The following is a 21,248-nucleotide window of genomic DNA, read 5'->3' as shown; positions in this document are numbered from 1 at the left end:
CTGAGGGAAAATCCACACAGATACCAGAAGAACATGCGGGCTCCGCACAGAAAGAAAGTGAGCTTTGTTGAAAACAAACCCACAGCCTTTTTCCTGTAACACAAGAATGTTACCGTACTTTCTGGACTATAGAGCGCACCTGAATATTAGCCGCATCCCACCAATTTTAAAAAGAAAAAAGAAAATGTACATAAATAGGCTGCACTTGTTACAAAGAAACATGTTAGACAGAAAGATTTTTTAACTTTTATTTAAATACGTACCGTAAATGCTTTTTTCCCCTGAAGTGTTACACGTAAATATTGACGCGCACGGTGTCTCTGCTCCACACGGAGAACTGATTAATTTTAACTTTTTCTTGAGATTTCATCACGTGCAGCCAAGATCAGATGGAGTCTGTAGTAAATGAGACATTAATGAGGCGCTGGGACTTTTTTCAACTTGTTGTGCTAGACAAAGAACCGGTTTGGAAGGATGGGGGGAGAAGGCTCCGCTCTGCTAACTGATGTGATGGCGCAACTTGGGGGCAAAGTGCCAGAGAGGGACTTTTCGTCACTAAAACGAACAGGTAAGACCTTATATTTACACTGTGTGTGAATTTACACAGCATGAGGAGCAGCTTTCAGGAAATCAATTGACAGCATCACATATTTCAACTTATGAAAAAGCCTGTAAAAATCCATAAATTAGCCACATCATTTTAAGTGTTCAAAGCGTGTGAAAAAAGTAGCGGCTTATAGTCTGCTCTACTGTGCTGCCCATGAAACAAATATAAAGCAAACTCAATATCAACCTTACTGAAGCTTCACAGTGAGAAGGTTCTGGGAACTCTTCCCACCTGGTCCTTTCTGTGTGGAGTTTTCATGTTCTCCCTGTGTTCGTGTGGGTTCCCTTCAGGGGTTCTGACTTCCTCCCACTTCCAAAGGCATGCAGGTTAGGTGAACTGGAAACTTTAAATTGACCAAAGTGTGCATATGAGTGTAAATGTGTTTGTCTGTCTTTATGTGGCCCTGTGACAGACTGGCGCCCAGCCCAGGATTAACCCCGCCTCTCGCAATGTGACACCTGGGATAGACTCCAACCTCCCTGTGACCCTTGATTGGAGTAAGTGAGAAGAGACAATGAATGAATACTATGTGCAATTTCTTATACAGAATGTGTCACTGATCACCTGACCCCTCTCAATAAATGGCTTTTAATACCTTATGGTCCTCTGACATGTCTTTTTGATTTTATTATGTTCATGCTATTTGCTGAGTTTACTGCAAAACACTTTGGTCACCTTTTGCTCATTGTAAAGGACTATATCAATAAATGCTGACTGATTGATTGAAAGTTAACAGAATGTAAAGCTAACAGTTGGCCACTTGAACAAAAAGTGAATTAGCTTACTATGAAGCAAAGTCAACATGTAATTAATTGACTTTCCTGTAAAGCTTGTTCAATATAAAGTCAACATTAACCTAACTTAATAAAAAGCTAACTATAAATAGAAAATGCAACTAAAAACTAAATATTTTGCTTCTGCATCTTAAATTTACATCTTAATTATTTAAGGGGTGGAATGATCCTCAAACCGGTGTCACACAGACCTGACCAGGAGCTCCAGTCATTTTTTTTTCCAGTTGTCCTCAATGAGAATGGAATGCTTACAAACACAGGCACCCAGCGCCCCTTTTTTCAGAGCAGACTGCTTTTTTTGAGCACCCTCTGAGGGTGCTTCTCAATTGAAAATCTCTCAATTTTGAGAGGGCTAATTTTGCTGATTTGTCACTCAAACCTTTCATAATAGAGACAAAAAGAAAAAAAAACTGATCTGTGAGCAGATTGGAGGGACACTTGGTTCTATGCTCTGGGTGAGTATGGTGTGTGCGTGTGTGTGTGCGTGTGTGTGTGTGTGTGTGTGTGTGTGTGTGTGTGTGTGTGTGTGGACGTGCACGCATAAAAAGTGCAATAAAAATGCAGGAACCCCTTTTTTAAACTTGAGTTGAAGTGGGGTGCTATTTTGCCCAACTAAATAAATCACATAAACATTCATTTTAAAAATGTTAGCTGTTGCTTAAACCAGGTCCATGTCTTTAGAATCCTGATGCTTCCTGCCTCACTGTATGGGTCTGAGACTCGGATGCTAGCCAGTGACTTTAGCTACCAGATGTCACCTGTACTAGGCCTCTTTGGTGGATCCTTGGGTACCATTAGGATGATGTTAGGGAAACTCAGTATCGGTTGCATTGTGAGAGAGCATCAGCTGCAATATTTTGGCCATGTGGTGCATATCTCTGGGCATGATACAGTATCTTGGTGCCTTAGTGTTGAGAACCTTAGCAGATGGAGAAGGCCAAGCAGATGCCCATGCTTCACCTAGATGCAGCAGATCAGTGGTTACTTTCCAGAGGTAGAGACGGAAGAGTTGTCTGCCTTGGTGGTTGCCATCCAAAGTCCAAGGCGTTTCCAGATGCAGTGATAAGAAACATCAGCGCATGTTTCCAGACTTGACTTGACATAACCCATGGTCTACTCATTCACTAAAGTTCATGAAAATATGTTTGGCTTGTTTTTCAGACATCCTGCAAAGAATCAAACCAGCGCGGCTAAAAATACAACCTCCTTTTTGGAAGAAACAAATGGCAGCCTGTGCAGCTCAGGCTGATTTGACAGCATATTTAAATACTTTCAATATATAGAGTTTGTTCCACTTGAGATTGTATAATTACAAATGTCACTGGAAATACAGGCTACAGCACCGCTGTGCACACACAAGCAAATTGCATGCGCTTATGCTGATGACATATACACTAATGTAATTGTCATATTGGAAATGAGGATTCACATGAGCAGTTTTAATCAGCCTCTTGTCCTCTCTACACACACACACACACACACACACACAAATATATATATATACAGTCATGGTTGTTGATATTTCTATAGTTTTGTAACCCTTTCCTGCGTTCCCTGCAGGCTTCTTCATAGAGTCAGGGCCTACAGCCTACACACAGATACCCACGTACAAACATGCACACTCACAGACACACAATGACATGCACAGTGCAGAAAGCAGCACGTGGTGCTCGGCATGGACATGGCTAAAGTCGACTGGAAGGAAAACATCCAACACTGTGGAAGGGTGAGAGTGAGATGTGAAAGTGAGAGCCCATGCAGGAAATGTTTTATAAGTGTACATGACAATCAACACGCATGGTAAGATGCTTAGCACCAAGGCTAAAACAATGACAGCTTGAACATCATGCCCAATACAGCTAGCTCAGGAGATACCAAAGGGCGCTACTGCCATGATCCCAGTGCCACAGAGTGAAAACAACAGAGTAAGAGTGACAGTTGGAGATAAAGACTCTCCTTCCACTTGGATCTCAAAAACCAGTATCTTTTTAAATGGTAAAATTCGTGTCACAGGTGCTGATGGGTTTTTTTTAGCACCCAGACATCACTTCCCTTTGACCTCAATTCTGCAAGTTCTTTTAAACTGATGTTTTTACTCCCCCCCCCGCCCCTCTACATGCTCTTACATGACAAATCCTGGCTTCATTTTAATAGAGCTAAAAGTATTCAGACCTCAGGGCAGCCCGGCATGACCACGGTCCGCTGCCCTCGTAATTGCGCGTTTTGCAATTTCTGGGCAGTGCACTCGGGGGCTCAAGAGCTCCACTTAAGGGCAAATCAAAGGCGATGTTTCGAGAGGGTAGTGTGTCACACTTTCACTTCCCGGTTCTATATTTTTTCACTCCCCAAACACACACACACTCAGAAGTAAAGGCAAAGTTGCATGTGTTGCACCATCAGTCTGGCGGGGATTGCATGTTGCAGCTTTTTGTAATTAGATGGAGGAAGGGGTTGATTTATTTATTTGCCTTATTAATTGATGTAAGGCTGTGAAATAGACTCTGACAGATATAGAGACTCATTAATGTTCACGTCCAAAGACAAGTGACCCATGTTGAAAGGTGGCGGCGATCATAGGACCGTGTTTGACATCTGCACACGGGACGCAGCTCTCACTCTGCTGTAACAATCCCTTTGATTTCATTTGTACAAGCTTACTGAGACAGACATGGGAACAGATGCATGCATCCCCCTGAGGGCTTTTGTCCACCACCCCCCCAACCCCACACTTTATCAGACTGTAAAATTATCATTTGGATCTATACGGAATAGAGGCAATCACAAGGAGAATCCATTTTGCTATCTGATGACCAATCTGTAGATGTTACAGGAAGGAGGACACGAGAGTGCGGAAAGAGGCAAAGATGGAGTAGATTATTTCACTTCGCATGTGTGCACATGATCTCTTTTACAGACTGGGCAGACTGAAAGTCAAAGTATTTTTGATAAACCAATCCATAACCTCAATCTACCTCAGAGCCCTCTGGATAATAGTGCATATATATGTGTGTGTGTGTGTGTGTGTGTGTGTGTGTGTGTGTGTGTGTGTGCGTGTATAGAGAGAGAGAGAGAAAGAGAGAACATAGAGAACATAAATGTTCAATGCACTAATTCAGAGAAGTATATTACTTATAATTATTATTAATTAATTATTTTTTATCATTTCACAGTGGTTACATTTTAGAACTCACCCCTTTTAATATTACACATCTAAATGATTATTTTTTTTTATGTTAGATCTCAGCTAAAGTCTCACATATGTGTTCTGGCACTTTCAGCTGTCACTGGTGAAGCAACAGGCAAAAGTTGCAACGTGCACAGCTTCTCCAATCACAGCCACTGAAGCTTTGGACTCTTTCAGTGCTGTTGTGGGTGTTTTGGTGGTTTCCCTCATTAATCATCTTGCACAGTTGCCCTGTTTTTGAAGAGGATCTACCTTAAGACACATTTAGGCACATTATTCCTGAAACACTGGTTTAACTGGACTACAAGAAATATTCAGTGATTTGAAAAAATCTCTTCTATTCATGTTCTCAACTTATAGAAAGAAAACTGTAAAAGTGGTCATTTAGCTTCATACATTCTTTCTCATACACTCTTTCGAAAGCATTTGCGAGTCTTAGAAATGAATTACGGCATGTGCTGCCCTTCATAATTGAGTTCAGCTTTTAACAAATGTGCACATTTTATATGTGCACCTCCCATTTGCAGACTTGCAGGATAAACCAACTACAAATGTGTGTGCACCCTTTCAGCCTCCAGCACTATCCCCTGTTACAAGTCAAAACAATGTGGCAGAGCTGACAGCACGCATTAGACCACTAAGCCTTAAAAAGACCAAGTGTGTGTTTGTTTTCATGTGTGTTTTTGGTGAATCACTCTTACAGATAAATGTCAGGGGTCGGTGTGAAGCGAGAGTCTTAAAAGTTGCCCGAAGCTTACAGCTCTTTTCAGCATTGATTTTGTTTGATATTAGGTATAGCCCAATAAAAGAGAGTAAAAAGGACACATAAGGGATCACATCAAGGGAATGCTGACTGTGAAAAGTTTCCTCTTTGGATCTCAGGCTCAGACTGGTCTATGTAGGTCTTATGTAGAACACCTAATTTCTATAAGCTCTATATAGGCCCTGAAGCCCACTGGTGCCGGTTCTTATCCATGCCCATGTCTGACCTGGCAGCGGCAGACAGATGGTTACTTTCAAGAGGAAGGAAAAGACTGGTTGTCTGACTGGGTGGTTGCCATCCAGGACCCAGGGCATTTCCATATGGTGGATGCAGCAACACACTAGCACATGCTCTAAGACTGACCTACATACTTGTAGCCCAACTCCGATCTAACTAATCAACCTGCTTAGTGGACAGGGACAAAGCAGATGAAGTGTTTTGTCAAAGGACATATACAGGTAGCAAAACTGGACCCAAGTTTCCCAATGTGTACACCCGAGATCAATTCCTAACTGATCCCAGGTCCCAGTTAATCCCAATTCAATCATTGTGTCAAACAAAGTTTGGGGTTCTGTGGTGTGGTGGTTGCTCCAAGACCTGACCTGACCTGACCTACATAAAATGGACTGCAATTATAAAGCGCTTTTCCATCTGCATCAGATGCTTAAAGTGCTTTACAATAATGCCTCACTTTCACCCCGATGTTAGGCTGCTGCCATGCAAGCCGCCCACTACACACCAGGAGCAACTAGGGGATTAAGGACCTTGCCCAAATGATGTGGAAGCCAGTAATAAAGAAGACAGCTGGTCTTATGCAACATTACACGGCACAGCGGCTGCATGAAGCAGCGGCACTACTATGGAATTTAACTTTGTTTTTTGTTTTGTTTTTTTTAAATGTCACTGTCACTCTTTCAGAGAAACTAGCTTACAGAGTTACAGAGCTTAAAGAATTACAGTTGGATGACCAATATAGGGACCAAACTTCAATGCCAGGTGTTTACTTCAGCTACCTGTCTGGATTATTGGACAGGACATATCAAATACATTGTTCCAGTTCAGCCAGCTGGAAATGGGTACCACCACTGGTTGGAGAGGAATCTATGATGGATATCTATGATCCTGGGCGAGTTGCAGACTCTCATCTGTTTCATGCAATAGTATCCGAGGATACCAGGAGCAACTAGGGGATTAAGGACCTTGCCTCGAATGATGTGGAAGCCGGTAATAAAGAAGACAGCTGGTCTTATGCAACATTACACGGCACAGCGGCTGCATGAAGCAGTGGCACTACTATGGAATTTAGCTTTGTTTTTTGGTTTTTTTTTTTTAAATGTCACTGTCACTCTTTCAGAGAAACTAGCATACAGAGTTACAGAGCTTAAAGAATTACAGTTGGATGACCAATATAGGGACCAGGCTTCAATGCCAGGTGTTTACTTCAGCTACTTGTCTGGATTATTGGACAGGACATATCAAATACATTGTTCCAGTTCAGCCAGCTGGAAATGGGTACCACCACTGGTTGGAGAGGAATCTATGATGGATATCTATGATCCTGGGCGAGTTGCAGACTCTCATCTGTTTCATGCAATAGTATCCGAGGATAAGCACTGACCTAATTAAGGTAGGACCTGCAAACGACTTCTTATTCTTCTTCTACCATAACCACCATCATCATCAGTAGTGGTGGAGTCATTGTTGTCATACATACTCACACAATACTGAGAAATATTTTAATTATAATGATAATTTAATAACTAATCATCAAGCATTAGTGCAATTTAAATGTTTAGGGCAATACTTGCGTGACTTTTTGAGCTGATTAGCTCCCGTGGCATATAATATACAGCCTATTCACCTATCACGGAGAGAGCATGGGAGCAGATCCTCATTTATTCATTATCGTCAAACTCTTACACAGTGGCGGGTCAATGGAGGCTGGAGTGAACAGTACACCTGTAGGTCACTGCTGATCCACCATACCGTCTTCAGACTGACATTGCAGAACAACGTTTTTAAATAAGGAATACTCAGGGAGTGCAACATCTCCATCTTAAAAGTATTGTTGGGGAAAGTGTAGTGACACGGACCCACAACAGGGGGCGCAAATGAACGGTCAATAGATGAGCCAAAAGGTAACAATTTAATGTTGTGAATGTGCACAACGAATATACAGACAATCTCAGAATCTGATAGCAGTCAATCCACAAAAGTGACATGTGGGCAGGCTCGAGGATAGAAGACGTCTGTCCTGAGAAGAGCCGGAACCACATGATTTCCACCGCCACAGAACCCGGTGAATACTGGAGCCGCCAAGTCCCGAAATCCCAGGTGATCACCGTCCCCGACTGTCGGATCTGGTACTGCTGGCGAGGAGCACAAACAGTGAGACGTGGGTGTGTGCACACCCAGTAACAAAAACAGTCAGAAGGTGGAAAGTCACCTCCACCTCTAATACACACTCGTGCAGCTCCTGTCAAACACTTATTTGGTTGGGGTGTGAAGCGAAGCAGTCACGGATTACGCCAACCTCACTGATAAGGCACTCAACAGGAAAGCAGCTGCAAAATGAATTCAGACTAGGACACAGTTAGTTTCTGGCTGAGGATATTACCTTCACAGGTAGATGATATCTCGGCAACGAGGTGGAGATGATGTCTGGTCTTTATGGAGTGAGATGATGTAGAGTAGATGGGTGACAGCTGTCAAGAGATAATGAGTGACAGCTGTCACCCCCGGCTGTGTCCATGGCGGCAGCGCCCTCTCGTGCCTGAAGCCCGCACTTCAGGCAGGGCGCCCTCTGGTGGTGGGCCAGCAGTACCTCCTCTTCAGGCGGCCCACACAACAGGACCCCCCCCCTCAACGGGCGCCTCCTGGTGCCCGACCAGGCTTGTCCAGGTGGCGGCGGTAGAAATCGGCCAGGAGGGCCGGATCCAGGATGAAGCTCCTCTTCACCCAGGAGCGTTCCTCGGGTCCATACCCCTCCCAGTCCACCAAATACTGGAACCCCCGGCCCATCCGACGGACGTCCAGGAGCCGGCGCACCGTCCAAGCCGGCTCCCCGTCGATGATCCGGGCAGGAGGCGGCGCCGGTCCGGGAGCACAGAGGGGTGAGGTGTGGTGAGATTTGATTCGTGACACATGAAAAACCGGGTGGATCTGCAGTGAAGTTGGGAGTCGGAGCTTCACTGCGGCAGGACTGAGGATTTTGAGGATTTTGTAAGGTCCGATGTACCTGTTCTTGAGCTTCGGGGAGTCCACCTAGAGGGGGATGTCCTTTGTGGATAGCCACACCTCCTGCCCGGGCCGGTAAGCAGGGGCCGGGGACCGCCGGCGGTCTGCATGGGTCTTCGCCCTCGTCCGGGCCTTCAACAAGGCAGAACGGGCGGAGCGCCACACCCGACGGCACCTCTGCAGGTGGGCCTGGACCGAGGGCACACCGACCTCTCCCTCCACCACGGGAAACAATGGGGGCTGATACCCCAAACACACCTCAAATGGGGAGAGGCCGGTGGCAGAGGACACCTGGCTGTTATGCGCATACTCGATCCAGGCCAGATGTTCACTCCAGGCCATCAGGTGTGCGGACGTCACACAGCGCAGGGCTTGCTCCAATTCCTGATTGGCCCGTTCCGCCTGTCCATTGGTCTGCGGGTGATACCCGGATGAGAGGCTCACGGTGGCCCCCAGTTCCCGACAGAAGCTCCTCCAGACGTGTGAGGAAAACTGGGGACCATGATCAGAGACGATGTCGGTGGGTATCCCATGCAGACGGACGACATGGCGGACCAGAAGGTCTGCAGTCTCCTGGGCCGTGGGGAGCTTCGGGAGGGCCATGAAGTGGGCCGCATTGGAGAATCGGTCCACTATCGTGAGGATGGTGGTGTTGCCCTGGGACGGGGGGAGGCCCGCGACAAAATCCAGACCGATGTGGGACCAGGGGCGATGAGGCACAGGAAGTGGCTGAAGAAGTCCCTGTGCCTTCTGGTGGTCTGCCTTGCCCCTGGCACAGGTGGTGCAGGCCTGGATATATTCCCGGATGTCGGCCTCCAGGGATGCCCACCAGAAGTGCTGCCGGACCACTGCCACGGTCCTTCGCACCCCCGGAGGACAGGACAGCTTAGAACCGTGACAGAAATCCAAGACAGCAGCCCTGGCCTCTGGTGGGACGTAGAGTTTGTTCATCGGCCCAGTTCTGGGGTCCAGGCTCCGTGCCAGGGCCTCCCGGACGGTCTTCTCCACGTCCCAGGTGAGGGTGGCCACGACAGTGGACTCCGGAATGATGGGCTCCGGTGGATCCGACAGCTCAGTCTTGACCTCATCTTCATGCACCCGGGACAAGGCATCCGATATCTGGTTCTTGGTCCCGGGGCGGTAGGTGATTCGGAAGTCAAAACGCCCGAAGAACAGTGACCAGCGGGCTTGCGTGGGGTTCAGCCGCTTGGTGGTCCTGATATACTCCAGGTTCCGATGGTCAGTGAAAACCGTGAACGGCACAGATGCTCCCTCCAACAGATGTCTCCACTCCTCAAGAGCCTCTTTCACCGCAAGGACTTCTCGATTGCCGACGTCATAGTTCCGTTCAGCTGGGGTCAACCTGCGAGAAAAGTAGGCACACGGGTGAAGAACCTTATCGGTCTCTCCGCTCTGGGATAGCACGGCTCCTATCCCTGAGTCAGAGGCGTCCACTTCAACCACAAACTGGCGGCTAGGGTCGGGCTGCACCAGAACTGGTGCAGACGAGAACCGGTGTTTCAACTCCTTGAACGCGGCTTCGCACCGATCCGACCAGGTGAAGGGGACTTTTGGAGAGGTCAGGGCTGTCAGGGGGCTAACTACCTGACTGTAGCCCTTAATGAACCTCCTGTAGAAATTCGCAAAGCCGAGGAACCGTTGCAGCTTCCTACGGCTTGTTGGTTGGGGCCAATCTCTCACCGCCGCAACCTTGGCCAGATCAGGGGCGACCGAGTTGGAGGAGATGATGAACCCCAGGAAGGACAAAGAGGTGCGGTGAAACTCACACTTCTCACCCTTCACAAACAGCCGGTTCTCCAACAACCGCTGCAGGACCTGACGTACATGCTGGACATGAGTCTCAGGGTCCGGGGAAAAGATGAGTATGTCATCCAGATATATGAAGACGAATCGGTGCAGGAAGTCCCGCAAGACGTCGTTTACCAATGCTTGGAACGTCGCGGGGGCGTTAGTGAGGCCGAACGGCATGACCAGGTACTCAAAATGACCTAATGGGGTGTTGAATGCCGTCCTCCACTCGTCTCCCTTCCGGATCCAAACCAGGTGGTACGCATTCCTAAGGTCCAGTTTGGTGAAAATTTGGGCTCCATGCAGGGGTTTGAACACTGAATCCAACAGGGGTAAAGGGTATCGATTACGAACCGTTATGTCATTCAGCCCCCTGTAATCAATGCATGGACGGAGTCCGCCATCTTTCTTGCCCACAAAAAAGAAACCTGCACCCATTGGGGAGGTGGAATTCCGGATCAACCCGGCAGCTAATGAGTCCCGGATGTAGGTCTCCATTGATTCGCACTCAGGACGTGAGAGATTGTACAGCCTGTTGGACGGGAACTCAACGCCCGGGACCAAATCAATGGCACAATCGTACGGACGGTGCGGGGGAAGGGTGAGCGCCAGATCCTTGCTGAAGACATCAGCAAGATCGTGGGACTCAACCGGCACTGCCGTCAGATTGAGAGGGACTTTAACCTCCTCCTTAGCGTTTACACCGGGAGGAACCGAGGATCCTAAACAATTCCGGTGGCAGGTTTCGCTCCACTGAGCCACAACCCCAGACGGCCAATCAATCTGGGGATTGTGTTTAATCATCCATGGGAAGCCCAAAATCACGCGGGAGGTAGAAGGAGTTACAAAAAACTCAATCTCCTCCAGGTGATTCCCAGACACTACCAGGGTTACAGGTAGTGTCTTGTGTGTGATAAAAGGGAGAAGAGTGCCATCTAGTGCTCGCACCTTCACTGGGGAAGAAAGCACCACTAGAGGGAGCCCTACCTCCCTTGCCCATCTGCTATCCAGCAGATTCCCTTCTGACCCCGTGTCCACCAGTGCTGGGGCTTGAAGGGTTAAATCCCCGCTCAGGATTGTAACTGGGAGTCGTGTTGAAAGATGAGTATGACCCACGTGAATGTTTTGACCCCCCCCTCAGCCCAGTCTCTAAGGGCGGGCGTTTGTGTTTTGACTGTTTGAGGCAGTCTCTCTGCTGATGCTCACTTGAGCTGCAGTGAAAGCACTCCCCGCAGACCAGCCTCCTTTGTCTGAATGTGGCCCTGCTCGTGTCCCTAGCATCGTCAGCAGGGGGAGCTGTAGCCACACGGAGCGCTGTGGCTGTGGAGCGTGGGGAAGACGGCTCCCTTTCGGATCCGGGAGGAAGAGGGACGGCTTGTGCCTGACCGCGCCCTTCGCCTCGCTCCTGTCGGTGTTCTTCTAACCGATTGTCCAACCGTATAACCAAATCGATAAGCTCAGCCAAATCCCGCGGTTCCTCCTTAGCCACCAGGTGCTCCTTCAGGACCGACGACAGTCCGTTTATGAAGGCGGCGCGGAGCGCAGTCATATTCCAGCCGGATCTCGCAGCCGTGATGCAGAAGTCGACTGCATATTCGGCTGCATTCCGGCGCCCCTGTCTCAATGACAGCAGCACGGTAGACGCGGTTTCGCCTCTGTCAGGGTGATCAAAAACAGTTCTGAGCCCCCTCACAAACCCAGTATAAGAGGCAAGGAGCCGTGAACTTTGTTCCCAAAGCGCTGTAGCCCAAATGCGTGCCTCACCTCGAAGCAAATTAATCACGTAAGCCACCTTGCTGGCATCAGATGCGTACATCACGGGACGCTGTGCAAAGACGAGCAAACACTGCATAAGAAAGTCCGCGCACGTCTCCAACCTCCGTACGGCTCTGGGGGGCTTATGTATGCTTCAGGGGATGGTGGGGGGGGTTGTTGAATGACCAGTGGAATGTCTGTATTCAGCACCGGGTCGGCAGGAGGAGGAGCTCCAGCAGCGCCCTGAGCGCGCGCTTCCACCTGTGCGGTGAGAGCCTCCATCCTGCGATTAAGGATGATGTGTTGCTCGGTCATCAGGTCCATCCGAGCGGTAAAGGCGGTGAGGATGTGCGCAACCCACCAATCACGCCTCCAGCCGACGCCTGTGCACCCTGCTCTTCCATTGGCTGTCCAACAGATGGTTGACGCCCCTCGGGATCCATGACGTTGGCCGAGATATCCTGTTGGGGAAAGTGCAGTGACACGGACCCACAACAGGGGGCGCAAATGAACGGTCAATAGATGAGCCAAAAGGTAACAATTTAATGTTGTGAATGTGCACAACGAATATACAGACAATCTCAGAATCGGATAGCAGTCAATCCACAAAAGTGATGTGTGGACAGGCTCGAGGATAGAAGACGTCTGTCCTGAGAAGAGCCGGAACCACACGATTTCCACCGCCACAGAACCCGGTGAATACTGGAGCCGCCAAGTCCCGAATTCCCAGGTGATCACCGTCCCCGACTGTCGGATCTGGTACTGCTGGCGAGGAGCACAAACAGTGAGACGTGGGTGTGTGCACACCCAGTAACAAAAACAGTCAGAAGGTGGAAAGTCACCTCCACCTCTAATACACACTCGTGCAGCTCCTGTCAAACACTTATCTGGTTGGGGTGTGAAGCAAAGCCGTCGCGGATTACGCCAACCTCACTGATAAGGCACTCCACAGGAAAGCAGCTGCAAAATGAATTCAGACTAGGACACAGTTAGTTTCTGGCTGAGGATATTATCTTCACAGGTAGATGATATCTCAGCAACGAGGTGGAGATGATGTCTGGTCTTTATGGAGTGAGATGATGTAGAGTAGATGGGTGACAGCTGTCAAGAGATAATGAGTGACAGCTGTCACCCCGGCTGTGTCCGTGGCGGCAGCGCCCTCTCGTGCCTGAAGCCCGCACTTCAGGCAGGGGGCCCTCTGGTGGTGGCCCAGCAGTAGCTCCTCTTCAGGCTGCCCACACAACAAGTATGACATTGAATTATGCAAATCAATTATTTCTGATTCCGTGAGGTTCTGTGTGGAACTGGCATTTGACCAGTTCAGTTCAAAATTTAACAAATTTATCCTTGACTAACACACAACCCTTCCCCTGTGTTTAATTAGAAGGGATTCCTTTGGTTTGACCCAGTTCACTAAAAATGAATACTTTACCTGCAATAAAATTCACTGTAATTTGTGATGCACCACGGAAATAAAACTATTTTGCAAGAACTACATTTCAATACGAAGTCAAGCTTGTCATTACGGTGTAAAATCTGAAGGGACTACACCTTTAAGACATTTGGTAACCTACAGTGAACTGTAACTAAAGGCCCAGTCACACGACACTTAACGAAGGGTGACGAACTGACGAAACAAGAAATCTGGACTTTTGTTGACTGTCGTTGGCATCGTTTAACCTTCACACAGCCTCGTTCCTGCAGCTGGAGGTACGTCAGGATTTTTAAACTGTTGAAAAATTTGAACGAAGGGCAACGAAAACCTCAATTCGTCTGTGTCTCGTTTTGCTGTCGTTCTTGACGTTTTTTAATCATTTGTGTAGTTTTTGTAACGTTATTTTTTAATTTGACTTCGTTGAAGCAGCTGAACGTTTTCACACAGTGCAGAAGCCGGTTTCTGAGCGCTGAGGCTGCTGCTGCTTCATGTACCGTTGGAAATTACAGGAAAAACTCAGCCTGCTTGCTTGGATTTTTTTTTATCTGTGTTAGGAGGGCAGCTTCAATGGGCTCAGGCACCTTACATAGGCCAGAATTAATCTTTTGTGTGGATATAATTAATTATTTTGCCACAAGCAAATGTTGAATTTGAAACAACAAAAACATTGTGCAATTTCCGACGGTACTTGAATGCAGTGGCAGCAGGAGCTGCTGCGTGCGCGTATTATTTTGTATTAAATATAACAATATGAGTGTAGGAATGACAATCCAGTCCCTCTGTACATGTGGCAACGGGTAGTTGAATCAAAATGATTATTTAAAGAGCTGTTCTGGAAAGAAGAATTCACGTTGTGGATCAGTGATCAGCTGGTGGAATAACTGCACATGTGAGTCAATGCGCGCATTCACACGCACTGATTAATTTACTGCTCTGATATATTCAATCATCTTTACACTTATATTTATATTTATTCTCCGTTTTGACAGTTTTCTGTTATAAATCAATATATATGGCTTAGAACATAATACAGTGATACAGCAGTGACCACGGCACACTTTTTTCTTTTTCTTTTCTTTTTTTTTTTATTGGAGGAAGACGGAGCGCGCAGCGTGTCGACAGACAGTGTGGATTCTGATAATGATGGAGATGATCCCTCTTTTGTTCTGGACGAGGAGCAGGTGGTCCACCAACGTGCGCACAGATCTCCACAGATTCTGTTTGCAGTTTCTCCAGGACCCAGCACCGAGTCCTGGAACTCAGAGATGCAGACACACACTGCTCCAGCTGTGGCTCCCGGCACGTTTCATTAAAGCGCCGAGATCGTGAGCTTCGGTTTTGTTAAGTTCCTCTTTCGTCCCTTTTGCGCTCTTGCTTCGCAGACTGCTTGGTGATAAAAGCTCTTTTGTCCACCTTTTCTCAACGAATTGTGACTTTTTTACTTTTTCCCTTCGTTCAGGAATCGTCGTGTGCCGTGTGACTGGGTCGTAACATTTTATGTGCTGTAGTAGCTTTCAAATTATTCTGAGTATAATACCTTTAGTTACTCTGTGCACTGGCAAAGCTGCAACAGCAGGGTGCCGTTTTCACTGGTGTGTGTGTGTTTCTGTGTATCTGTGAAATTAACAACCAAGAAGCCTAGAAGGATCAAACTTAGTGAGAATATTACTTGGTTAGATATCCAGAGGTGATTAGATATTGGAGTCAATCAATCAATCAATCAATTTTTTTTATATATAGCGCCAAATCACAACAAACAGTTGCCCCAAGGCGCTTTATATTGTAAGGCAAGGCCATACAATAATTATGTAAAACCCCAACGGTCAAAACGACCCCCTGTGAGCAAGCACTTGGCTACAGTGGGAAGGAAAAACTCCCTTTTAACAGGAAGAAACCTCCAGCAGAACCAGGCTCAGGGAGGGGCAGTCTTCTGCTGGGACTGGTTGGGGCTGAGGGAGAGAACCAGGAAAAAGACATGCTGTGGAGAGGAGCAGAGATCGATCACTAATGATTAAATGCAGAGTGGTGCATACAGAGCAAAAAGAGAAAGAAACAGTGCATCATGGGAACCCCCCAGCAGTCTACGTCTATAGCAGCATAACTAAGGGATGGTTCAGGGTCACCTGATCCAGCCCTAACTATAAGCTTTAGCAAAAAGGAAAGTTTTAAGCCTAATCTTAAAAGTAGAGAGGGTGTCTGTCTCCCTGATCTGAATTGGGAGCTGGTTCCACAGGAGAGGAGCCTGAAAGCTGAAGGCTCTGCCTCCCATTCTACTCTTACAAACCCTAGGAACTACAAGTAAGCCTGCAGTCTGAGAGCGAAGCGCTCTATTGGGGTGATATGGTACTACGAGGTCCCTAAGATAAGATGGGACCTGATTATTCAAAACCTTATAAGTAAGAAGAAGAATTTTAAATTCTATTCTAGATTTAACAGGAAGCCAATGAAGAGAGGCCAATATGGGTGAGATATGCTCTCTCCTTCTAGTCCCCGTCAGCACTCTAGCTGCAGCATTTTGAATTAACTGAAGGCTTTTTAGGGAACTTTTAGGACAACCTGATAATAATGAATTACAATAGTCCAGCCTAGAGGAAATAAATGCATGAATTAGTTTTTCAGCATCACTCTGAGACAAGACCTTTCTGATTTTAGAGATATTGCATAAATGCAAAAAAGCAGTCCTACATATTTGTTTAATATGCGCTTTGAATGACATATCCTGATCAAAAATGACTCCAAGATTTCTCACAGTATTACTAGAGGTCAGGGTAATGCCATCCAGAGTAAGGATCTGGTTAGACACCATGTTTCTAAGATTTGTGGGGCCAAGTACAATAACTTCAGTTTTATCTGAGTTTAAAAGCAGGAAATTAGAGGTCATCCATGTCTTTATGTCTGTAAGAGTAGTTTGGCCAAAGGTCAAAGTCAAGCAAAACATGGTCCAAAAATCGCCTTTTTTTGTATGACTTCATAACCATGGATCGTCTAAAGTATATATTGATCAGCTAAATATTTGCGATTGATTGATATGAAGGGCAGCACGGTGGGTTAGTGGTTAGCACTGTTGCCTCACAGCAAGGTCGTGGGTTCAATTCCCGTGGCCTTTCTGTGTGGAGTTTGCATGTTCTCCCAGTGTTTGCGTGGGTTTCCTCCAGGTGCTCCGGTTTCCTCCCACATCCACAGACATGCGGGTTAGGTGGATTGGACTCTTTAAAATTGTCTGTAGGTGTGTGTGTGTGTGGGTGTGTCTGTGTTTGTTTGTCTATTTGTGGCCCTGCGGCAGACTGGTGTCCTGTCCTGGGTGTACCCCGCCTCGTGCTCTATGACTGCTAGGATAGGCTCCAGCCCCCCGCGACCTTTAATTGGACTCGGCGGTAGAAGATGACTAAATGAGTGAATGATTGATATGAATGACTTTATAATAATATCACACAGGACGCATATGATGAAGTCAAACATAGTCAAAAACACTTTTACAGACACGTATATTTTACTTTTACATTTATACTGGGGTGTGTACAGCAGGCAGGGCATGCATCATCCCTCTGATGCCTTTTATTTGTTGAAGAAATGAACAGTCCCACTGATACCTGGGTCAGTTTCAGGGCAGCCCATTCATGTCAGCCTCCTGGATAAGGAAACAGGAGACGCATTGTGTCCGCCATAGTGTCGGAAGTCACAAATCATCCAATATTGGCTTCATACAAACCACTGGGGTGAGAAAACGCTGAGCATGTTTTCTATCTGTCCAAATAACTTTGTTAAAATACATTTAATAATAGTGTGTCAGCATCTTCACCCAGTGGTTCTTACCCCCTAAAGCACACTGAACTAAGTTCATTTTTTGCTGTTATGTATTCTGCCATTAAGTAGAGAATCAGTTGTTGAGGGGCCTTTGGCGAGCGTTTGATCGTACACCATGTGTATTGCTCACACAATCACATATTCGATCACTTCTATTCTTTGATGTGAGAAAAGCAAAGAAATAGAGTGTGAGACAGATGAGTGGCTTGATCAAACAGTATCCAGCTGCGATGAAAGTTGAACCCCGTTGATGCTATAACCTAAAAGAAATGCTTTGAAGAGGACACATGTGCAAAGTGCAGTGCATGCACACGTACAGGTGGTGGACACACATACACACACAGGATGTGGCCACAAATGTTGCCTTGTCTTGTAGGTCAGATACTCAGACTGGATGTAAGCCTCTGACCTTTCCACATGTGCACGGATTGCCTTCTTGGCACATATTGCGACACAACGCCGACTTTCTATTTCACTTTCATACTAATCTGAACTGATCAAAGTTGGATAAGAGAAAGAAATGGCGAATGTCAAGGTAGGCTTAAACCAACAGTTGATTTGAAGTACAAGTTGACATTTAAGTTTGACTCAAGAGGCAGGCTATAATCAGCTCACCCCACATCACCACCACCATCTATCCACGCCCCACCCCCCATCTACCCTGTATGATATAATGCGTTATTGTGTTCACAGGAGGGATCATTTAGTCCTTATTAATATGTACTGTATAAAAAAAGTATCAAATTTATTATTACTTTACAGAACGTAAAGAAAAAGGGAGTGTTTGCATTTTTCTTTCTTTGACCCTTATTACACCCTTACAAGTGGCCCTAATTTAAGGACAAAGGCAGCACATGTTGTACATGTTGGCTGTGGTGCATTTCTCTCTGAAAATCTGTGTAAAATAGGTCATTCCAGACATTGTTCAGAAAAACAGTGTACTTTGATTAAGAAGTTGATTGGAGAGGGGAAAACATATAAAGAAGTACAGAAAATGATAGGCTGCTCAGCTAAAATGATCTTAAGTGCTTTAAAATGCAACCAAAGCCAAAAAGCCAAAAAGATGTGGAATAAAATCAAAAACTGCCATTCAAATAGATCGAAGAAAAGTCAGAATGGCAAAGACTCAGCCAATGATCAGCTCCAGGGTGAACAAAGAAGGTCTAAAGTTACCTGTGAGTATTGTAACAATTAGAAGACGCCTATGTGAAGCCAAGCTATGGGCACGAAGCCCCCACAAAGTCCCACTGTTGAAAAAAATACATGTGCCGAAGAGGTTACAAATGACCAAAGAACATATTGACAGGCCTAACGAGAAGTGGCACAAGATTTTGAGGACTGACGAAAAAAGATTGTTCTTTTTCGGTCTAGAGGTTACAGACATTTTGTTAGAAGACCACCAAAAACTGAATTCAAGCCACAGTACACTGTGAAGACAGTGAAGCATGGTGGAGCAAACACCATGATATAGGGATGCAACTGGACACCTGACATGAGGTGAGAGACAATCTCGCATTAGTGGCACCTGAGTGAAGGGCTGCGTTGTTAAATAGTGCATGTCTCAATAAGTGTGGAAATGAGTATGAACATGAAGCCATTAACCCACGTGCCTGTGACAGAAACTAAAGCAAAAGAAATGCACAAGGAACAATCTGCCAGAATAAAAGTGCAAGATGAAACAGCAATACAGAGGAGGATTCACTTGGATATACAAAATAAAGGTAGGTGGGTCTGAATAAAAAAAAAAACACAACTGTGCAAATCTGTAGGCATGTTAGGATGGGAATTGAGAACATTTTACTGACTTTGACGCTGTAGATTCTGGTACTGTGATCGGTTCCTGATTTCGAACTGAATTGGAGCCTGACCAGAAAATCACGAAGGGCCTTTGGGCAAGGTCCTTAACCCCCTAGTTGCTCCCGGTGTGTAGTGGGCACCTTGCATGGCAGCAGCCTGACATCGGGGTGAATGTGAGGCATTATTGTTGTAAAGCATTTTGACCGTCTGATGCAGATGGAAAACCGCAATATAAATGCAGTCCATTTACCATTTAAATCAATTTTCTGTCGGCCAAAATAGGTTTTTACCATTAATGACGGTATTTTCCTTGTTGTTCAACAGAGAGACTGCCACCCTGATATCAAGTCTGATGGCATGACACATACATTTTTACAATATGAGATTGTTCTGATGAGGAATTCATCATTTCTAAGGATTCTGATTGACAATCATTTGGAACTGATTCTCAAATGGCACTGGTTCTCAATTTGCATCCCCAGGCATGGAATAGACAGAGATACAAATGATGCCCATCGCATACATCTGCAAGCCTCAACTGCAACACTACAAGCATGATGCACATTGTTCTGGTTCCATGATCCACTGATGAGGACCCCAGTGACTGAACCAGGCCAATTAAGATACCCATGAAACACCTGGCTGCAGCAGGTTGATGGTTACTTTGGAGTACATTTCATGTGGACAGTTACCATTACTTACCTTTGGTTCATGTTATCCGAAGAGACAGTGACATTTTCTAGACTTATCGGTTTGAAACCACATCATCAAAATTTCACCATTTGTATGCACTGGAATAATCCTATGGGACCTTGTGACATTTCCTCAGTTAATTTAACATTTTAAAACTGTCAGCATTATGGAAAACATTGTTTAAATTGGTTGAATTTCCAAATGTATTTCAATTATTTGTTGATCCCATTATCTTTCTGCCATTCTTTTCTCCCATGCTGTGCCCAGCCCTCAAATTTCTGCTCTTTCTTTCTATAAATAGTAATGATGTCTTCTGTGGTTTAAAGTAATTTTAAAAGCTTAATTAGGGGAGGGGAGCAGATATGGAGAGAGATGTTGGTCACCAAAGGGTTTTAGAAGCTCAGTGCTAGACTGCATGCTGATCCCAAAGAGATAAACCTTAAAAGGCTACTCACAAACAGAAGCCTAATTGTGTGTGTGCGCGCGCGTACACACAGACACACACCCCCCCCCCCCCCCCCCCCCCACACACACACACACCCACACACACACATCATATCAATCACAGACATTGTTATCTGAAGGCCAAAGTGACCAATACTCCCCAAAGTCATCAAGAATGACAGAGAGGGCAGACAAAGAAAGGTGGAAGGAAATGGATGGAGAATTGGCAGAAGGGATAAAACACACACAGAGGAAAAGTGAAATGTAGACATTAAAATATAGATGCTTTATGAGAGGAAAATGGCTGATGGCAAAGAAAAATTGTTAGACAAGCAGATTGGCATCCCAAGGGTTTGGTCTACTGTCAATCAGGACTTTACTCTGGGATACAGTTTGAAGGTTTAAAAATGTGCAAAATACTCTCAGATTGGCGATGAGAAAATTGCAGGCATTTAACCTGAAAGCACAGATGGACACATTGAAACAAAGTGAAAGAAGGGCCGCCTCTATGAAGGACTGCTGGCAGGTGAAGCACAAATCAGGATAGACTCTTTGGATTCCATTTTCTTCTATGCACTAGTTTCCGCCCAATGCACCTGTCATTTTCCCACATAGCTCCCATTTTCCTTCAATACAAAATGTTCCTGCACTCACTCCTATTGTCCATCATAAGGAAGCATTTCCATTTACGACCACCTAAAAGCAGGTCTAAAAGTCGAGCAAAGTGGCTTTAGGGTATTTTAAGAGCTTCCAGATTAGATAGATTCATTTGCTTGGGACTCCGGCAAGCGCAGTCACATCTCCTCCTCTCTCCTCTCCTTCTGTGTATTTCTCTCTTTCTATCTCTGCTCCAACCTTCAAAAGTCCCAACTCACCAGACTGTGAATTCTTCAAGCTATATTTGGAATAACCAAGGAATCGATCAG

General features: G+C 45.9%; 1 protein-coding gene and 1 long non-coding RNA gene across 2 annotated transcripts in view; one reads left to right on the top strand and one right to left on the bottom strand.

Annotated features, from left to right (window-relative positions):
• Nucleotides 1-21,248, bottom strand: part of LOC117502203 (CUB and sushi domain-containing protein 3-like) — a 1,088,443-nt gene that overhangs the window by 865,615 nt on the left and 201,580 nt on the right.
• LOC117502207 lies at nucleotides 706-18,329 on the top strand. The gene is made up of 3 exons (XR_004558229.1): nucleotides 706-715; nucleotides 3,700-3,703; nucleotides 18,166-18,329. It is a non-coding gene; the product is annotated as an uncharacterized LOC117502207 (long non-coding RNA).

The sequence above is a fragment of the Thalassophryne amazonica genome, chromosome 20, assembly GCF_902500255.1.
Source record: "Thalassophryne amazonica chromosome 20, fThaAma1.1, whole genome shotgun sequence".
NCBI classification, from domain to species: Eukaryota; Metazoa; Chordata; class Actinopteri; order Batrachoidiformes; family Batrachoididae; genus Thalassophryne; species Thalassophryne amazonica.
Note: the sequence above shows the minus strand (reverse complement) of the source record. Positions and strands in the feature narration are given on the sequence as shown.